The sequence below is a fragment of the Oratosquilla oratoria genome, chromosome 31, assembly GCF_046742065.1.
Source record: "Oratosquilla oratoria isolate Oo_2021 chromosome 31, ASM4674206v1, whole genome shotgun sequence".
Classification (NCBI taxonomy): domain Eukaryota; kingdom Metazoa; phylum Arthropoda; class Malacostraca; order Stomatopoda; family Squillidae; genus Oratosquilla; species Oratosquilla oratoria.
Window position 1 is genome coordinate 22,828,951 of NC_134807.1, and position 7,500 is coordinate 22,836,450.

Genomic DNA, 7,500 nt, shown 5'->3' on the forward strand with positions numbered 1-7,500 from the left:
AACGAGGAGGGGGAGGGAGAGCGGTTGGGGGGTGTCGGGAGAGTTAAAAATAATCCCCGCTTCGGTCGTAGATTCTTCTTTCATTAATCCCCCCGTGATAAGACGATGAACAACAACTGGCTAGGAAGGATATTACTTGGAGGGAAGGTGGGGGTGGGGGGAGGGGGCTGTGTTGCCACTGACGGGGGAGGGAGAAGGGGGGAAAAGGGGGTGTCGGTGGGTGCCTGGGGAGGGGGGGAGGGAAGGGGGTTCAAAATCAAGATGGTAGTCTTGGGGGAGGAGGTTGGACTTATAATGAGGGGAGAATGTGGAAGAGGAGGAGGGTAGGAGGAGGAGGACGAGGAAGGAGGAGGAAGAGGAAAACGAGGAGGAGGAGGAGGAGGAGGAAACGAGGAGGAGGAGGAGAAGCAGGGTGTAGGAGGAAGAGGAGGCGGAAGGAGGAGGAGGGAAGTGAGGAGGAAGGAGGGAAGGGGAGGGGGGAAGAAGGGAGGAGGAAGAAGAAAGAGCAGGGGGAGGAGGAGGAGGAGGAGGAGGGGAGGAGGAGGGAGGAGGGAGGAGGAGGAGGAGGAAGAGAAGGGGAGGAGTGGGAGAATGAGGAGGAGGGGGGAAGGAGGAGGAGGGGAGGAGGAGGGGAAGAATAGGAGAAGGGGAGAAGGAGGGGAGGAGGAGGGAGAGGAGGAGGAGTAGGGGAGGATTGGGAGGAGAAGGAGGGGAGGAGGAGAAAGAGGAGGTGAGGCGGAGGAAGGGAGAGGGAGGAGGAGGAGGAGGGGAGGAATAGGAGAAGGGGAGGAGGAGGAAGGAGGAGGGGAAGAGGGAGGAGGAATGAGGGAAGGGGAGGGGGGAGGGGAGGAGGAGAGGAGGGAGGAAGGAGGGGGAGGAGGAGAGGTGGAGAGGGGAGGAGGTGGAGGGAGGGGAGGAGAAGAGAGAGGCAGCAATACTTTTCACCCATTACCCGCCCAGCGAGGTGAATTAGCATGACATCCTTTGGAAGAGTCCTTAGAGAACGTACGACACCCATACTCCTTTACTGACGTCACGCGATGACTCTTGCGGGATTCGAACCTCCCCTTACCTCCGGGCTCTCGCCTCCAGATGCCGGCGGCCTGGGCCGCTTGGCCAGGGCCCCGAGGTTCCCAATAGACCTACTCAGAGTAAGCCATTCACAAAGCAAGCTTTGCATTTGCTGAGTAAGCGCTGGTTGACAGCCCCAATAAAGGCGTTACCATAATGAGAAGAAAGGAGGAAGGAGGAAGGGGAAGGAGGCTGAAAGGAGAAGGGAGGAGGTAACAAAGGGAGGGAGGGTGAGAGGGAAGGAGGGAGGGAAGGAGGCTGGCCTCCAGTGAAAAGAAAAGGGAGGAGGTAGGAGGTAACAGAGGGAGGGAAGGAGGTAAGGAGGGAGGGAGGGAGAGAGGGAGGGAAGGAGGAAGTGGGCTAAGGGGAAGGAGGTTGGCCTATAGTGAAAGGGGAAGGGAAGAGGGAGGAGGTAACAGAGAGAGGGGGGAGGAAGAGAGGGAGGAAGAGATTGTGGGTAGGAGGGAGGGAAGGAGGGAGGGGGCTAAGGGGAAAGTATCTGGCCCCCAGTGACAGTAGAAGGGTGGAGGGAGGAGGTAACAGAGGGAGGGAGGGAGGGGGGAGAGAGAAAAGGAGGGAGGGAAGGAGAGAGGGAGGAGGCTAAGAGGAAAGAGGCTGGCTTCGAGAGATAGGGGAAGAGAGGAGGGAGGAGGTAACAGAAGGAGAAAGAGAGGGAGGGAGGGAAGGAGGGAGGGAGGGAAGGAGGGAGGGAGGAAGGGAGGGAGAATTGACAAACCCTCTAAGTCCGGAGGGTTTATCCCAGGTGAATAAAATCGTCTGGCGTTAACCGGACTAAGATCAAGACACACCCGTCCTGACCCATTCATGCCATGTCCTCCTTCTCCTTTGATTTCGTCAGTTGCAAGTCTGTTCCATTCAGCTCTGCGAGAGTCCTTTTCCGAGTGGAACAACGGACAACTGGCCAATCGTCGGAACCGGCGCCCGATCAAAGTATTCATGAATTCAAAACGAATCATGGTGGACTGGCGACGGCCAAACCAGAGCCACTTTTTCTTTTTCGATCCACTTCTCAACACAGTAAAAGGCCAATACTCGCCGACGCCATGATAGAGATCTAAGGGCGTTATGGTGCTCGCGAGATACGGTTTGGGGATCAGTGATGTAGACAATGAGAGTTAGATCAACCAGACATTGTTACACACGAGGTTGAAAGGAGGAGAGTGCTTCTTAAAGAAACGCGCGATGAAACGAATGGAGGAAGAAATATGAAAATAAAAAATCTACAAATTGGGAAGGGTACATTCCTGAGTCGTGCCAACCAAAGATGCTAAGGGAGTCTAGCACTTAATGTACTTAATTTCATGCACTCAAGTGTTGATAGGCTTCTCTTAAAGCTAATGGAATGGACATACACAATAAAGGAGAATGGAGGAGACTGTAAAATACAATAAGACATACACAAGGCAATTCCATACTTGAGAAACTTATTGAAAATGAGACAATGAGGATATCAGGATTTTGTTGAAGATAGTTGGAAGAGAAATATGGAAGGGAGAAATTGAAATACATCAAAAGTTGTTTACAAGACAAAATGGCTGAAAACAGGGAGAAATTACTCAAAAACCATGATTACTAAATTCCAAACAGAAGAATCGATATTAAACAGCAGAGAGTACTGATGATTTTGCAAAACGGCCAAAATTGTGATAATTATGCAAATTACCCAAATATTTATGGTAATTTTACAAGCTGACCACTGTTTTGCTAATTTTTCAAAATGACCGGACGTTTTGCAACATGGCGAAAACTGTAGTCCTTTTGCAAATTGCCCAAATGTTCGTGGTCATTTTGCAAACTGACCACTGTTTTTGGTCATTTTTCAAAATGACCGGACATTTTGCAAAATTACCAAAACTGTAGCCCTTTTGGAAACTGCCCAATTGTTCATGGTCATTTTGCAAACTGACCACTGTTTTTGGTCATTTTTCAAAATGACCGGGCACTTTGCAAATACAAAGATGATGGTAAGGAGCCTACGCCAGGAGACGCTGAGTAGCTACGACCAAAGCCGTCACCTTTGCCCTATGTGCTTGGACAGTCGGGGCAGGTAACTGTCACTGCTGGAAAATCTGGAAGAAGTGCGGGATTCGAACCCGCAACTAAGCGAATGCGAGGACATGAGAATAGAGTAGACTACAGGGAGGTTGACTGTAGGAAAATTATCGTGGATGAAGACATATGTGCAGGTCAATTTTATGAGTTTGATGATAAACTACTAACTACAGTAACATCTTATTTTATTTTATTTTTATTATAGGTTTATTCAACAATATTAAATACAATTAGACATACATATATACATTTTTTTTTACAAAATTGGTAGTTGAAAAGGGAGAGCGAGAAGCAAAGCTTATGGGGAGTTGCTCTCCCTTAAGGAAAAAATTATTTTCATTTATTTATTTTTGTTACATGGTAGTATGGTACATACACATCTACACACATATATACACACATACATGCATACACATATATACACACACACAATGGCATGCGTCACGACGTCCGCTAAATGAGTTAACAAGACTGAAGGAACAGAAGAAGCCATCCATATTGGATTGGTCTTTAGCAGATTTAGGAATGAAATGACAAACATTTGTCATGAAGTAAAATAAGAAAAGAGTGACCATATCCTACTGAAACTTGAACGAAAAGTTATGAGACGGGATACAGTATTAGATCGAGAGATAAGAAAATAAAATGAAATTAAATAAATAAACAAATAAAATAAAAATAAAATAATTAAATAAAATATGTTTTTGGAGGATGAGGAGAATGGGACAGGGATTACACAAAACGAAACACATTTAAACTAAACGGACAGATACGAAAACTACCGAAAATAGTTGACAGTAAACGCGTGAACAAGTACAGTCGAATCCAAAATTTCATCGACAATTTTCTGGCACGTTCATCCCACTACAAACCAAAGTACGAAATATCCTTTTTATTCTTGTAGTATTTCAGTACGATATTTAACATCAGGCACATCAGATACACAATCAGAATGTTGAGATTAACATACTATCTGTTGGCAAACAGGAATAACACAAGATTGTTGCCACACTTTCGAACCTCGCTGTATATAAAAGGAATATATAAAACTGGTATAGTAAAACATGTAGGAAAGAAGGGGAGAAACGAAAGGTTTATGAAGAAAAGATGCAGTAGATAAAAGAACAACGAAGTATATCGGATATTTGATTGGAGAAGAAATTATTGAAGGATATTAAGAAAAAAAAATCCCAAAGAAATGCATCGATTTGTGAAGTAACTTAGGTGTAAAAATAACCCAATAAGAAGTTAAACGAATTTGAAGTCAAGTTAAATAGACATACGCACACATACACACGAACACGTACACACATACATACACGCATACACACACACACGAACACGTACACACATACACACACACACACATACACACACACACACATACACACACACGCACACACACACACACATTATACATGACCGCCCTCGCCATAGCTTCTACAACTTCCCTCCTCCTCCTCCTCCTCCTGCTTCGACTCCAGCTTGAGCCTCTCCTCCTCCTCGCCTTCCCCTCCTCCACCTGCCGCTACCTGTCCCCTGTTGGCCCGGCAGTGCCTCAGTGCCTCAGTGTCGAGTTCGCCAGACAGCAGTCAGGAGGTGGCACCCGTCTGTCTGTCTGTCCGTCCGCCCCTCGTCGCGGTCTCCCACTGGCTGCTGCCCTCTTGCGCGTCCTCCCGCAGGTCCCCCGCCGCCGTCGCCGCCGCCGTCGCTCGCGGTCCTCACGCGTGTGCGCGACCGCCCTCAGGAGGAGAAATCTCGTGACTTAATCCCTCCTCCTCCTACATGCTTTCTCGAGGAACAGATACGAGATAGGAAGGAGGAGAAGATTTGGAAAAAAAGAGAGAGAAATATAAGGAATCCTCAGGTGGCTTGACGAAACGAAACAGCCCTTGAGCCAGCCTTTCATTGCCGCGTGTGCAGAACCCCCACTTTCGTCAGAGCTCAACCCGCGTCGCTCCTGACGAAGGGCGACTTCGTCGTCGTCGTCGCCGTCGTTATCGGCGACGGCTTCAGGGTATCTGCGGCCGTGGAGTCGAAGAACACGAGTTTCCGACCCGGACACTAGTGACCTTGTCCAGGTCGAGCGTCTTCATCACGAAGACTGCCTGACTCCTCCATCAGGCAGTTCCTGGCTTCTTCGTCAGGCAGCTCCTCGAAGCGTGTGAACGCTCCATGAAAGAGACAAGGTAGGTGGAATGTTTAGGGTCGAGTGTAGGGTGGAAGTCGAGTGACACTCGTGGTGGTTAGGGGGTCAGGGGTGATGGTTAGGGGGTCAGGGGTCGTCATGAGGGGCAGGGGGAGCGGGAGGGGACAGGAAACTGGGATCAGGGGCTACGAGGGAGTATCGCATCTCGCCAGAATAGGGCAGGAAGGAAAGGGATAGTGTGGGATTGTGGCGTAAGGGTTAACCTTCATTGTGAGTGTGGGGGTTGAGAACGAAGCTTTGCCTGAGTGCTCCTAAGGAGGAGGAAGAGAAGGAGGAGGAAAAGAGGAGGAGGAACAGGAGAAGGAAAAGAGGAGGAGGAGAAGAAGAAGGAGGAAGAAGAGAAGGAAAAGAGGAGGAGAAAAAGGAGGAAAAGGAGAAGGAAAATAGGAGAAGGAAGAGGAGGAGCAAGAGGAGAAGGAGGAGGAGGAGGAAATAATGATAATAATAAAAAAACTGGGAGCCGCCTCTACAGTTCCTGGGATCTAATGGTGTCTTAGGTGTTGACTTAAAACTAATATACAAAAGAAGAAGAAAAAAGAAGAAAAAGAAGAAGAAGAAGAAGAAGAAGAAGAAGAAAAAGAACAAAAGAAATAAACAGAATACGAAATAAATATATAAATAAAAATATAACAAAAAATAAAATAAACAAATAAATGAATAAATAAACGAACGATGTCTATATGGTTTTACAGTGTCGACTGCCAACAACATTTAAATCCTTGATGCGTCACATCCATCCATCCATCCATCATCACTCGTCATCACGAGCGGGACAAAAATGATGAAAAAACAAACACGGAAAGGACCAATTGGTCCGTTAAGAGCCTGGGAATGACACTCAAGAGATCTTCACAGAAACCAACATATATATACATACATATATATATATATTATATATATATATATATGTATATATATATATATATATATATATATATATATATATGTATACATACATATATCAAACAATCAGACCCAGCCGACGCGACAGCTTTGAACAAGGGTCCATTTGAAATGGAGCCAAATACGTTACAGCTTTGCTATTCAGATTGTACAAAAGGTTCGAAACCTGATTATGATCTTATACGCATACGCTAGTAATTTGTACTGTATATACATACATATATATATATATATATATATATATATATATGTGTGTATATATATCATATATATATATATATATATATATGCCGGGTGTTTTCATTCATTTCGTGGTTTGTGGACCGCAGACTCTTGAGCGTCAATGACAGACTCCATTCATTCTATTCTGGTGAAGAGTAAAGAGTTCCCCCCTCCCCCCATCCACTCCAACACCACACCAGCTTTATTTCGGTGTCAAAACAACGAAATTTTGTTCTATTTAACTGTACGGAACTTTATTAAATCCGGGGGTGGGGGGAGGGGGGAAGGGGGGAGGGGGGAAGGGTCCTATAATGAAAGGGGTGTACATGTCCTCCTCCTCCTCTTCCTCCTCCCCCCATCCTTCCCTCCCTCCCCCCGACCGTCCACCCGGGTGGACTTTATGGATATTATTCTGGGTAACATTGCGCAATATTATTGATTTGGTGGGAAGTGGAAGGAGGAGGAGGAGGGGGAAGGGGAGGGGGAGGAGGACATGGAGGGGAAGGGGGAGGGCGGGAGGGTGGGAGGACAAGGAGGGGGAGGGGGAGGGAAGGAGGGGAGGGGGAAGGAAGGAGGAGGAAGGGGAGGGGAGGGGAGAAGGACGGGAGGGGGTAGAGGACAAGGAGAGGAGGGGGAAGGAAGAGGAGGAGAGGGGGGAGGAGGAGGGTGAGGGGGAAAGGAGGAGAGGGAGAAGGGAGACCGTGACGGGGGCGAGGGGGGCGAGGGGGAGAGTGAGCTTGGGAGTTGGATGGAGAAAGAGTGGAGGGGGAGGGGAGTGGGAGAGGGGGGGGAAGAAGTGGAAGGGAGAGGAAGGGAGAAGGATCTGAGATAAAACGAGATGGTTTATATGCCACCCTGAATTAATGTGCAGCAGACGAATCGCCCCATTCCACCCATGGAATGTTGCCCATCTTGGGACTTTAAAAAAAAAAAAAAAAAAAAAAAAAAAAAATCACCTGGCGGCCGGCATCCAGTCGTGGATGCATGTCTTCTTCCACTCCGTCTCATACATCCGTTTCTTC

The 7,500-nt window shown here is 47.4% G+C and overlaps 1 protein-coding gene across 2 annotated transcripts in view; it reads left to right on the plus strand.

Moving 5' to 3' along the window:
• Positions 1 to 4,695: 4,695 nt before the first annotated feature.
• Positions 4,696 to 7,500, plus strand: part of chp (leucine rich repeat containing G protein-coupled receptor chaoptin) — a 679,434-nt gene continuing 676,629 nt past the window's right edge. For both annotated transcript variants that reach the window (XM_076213437.1, XM_076213438.1), the window contains exon 1: positions 4,696 to 5,333. The gene's annotated coding sequence lies outside the window, so the exon portion shown is untranslated. The remainder of the gene's footprint in view (positions 5,334 to 7,500) is intronic.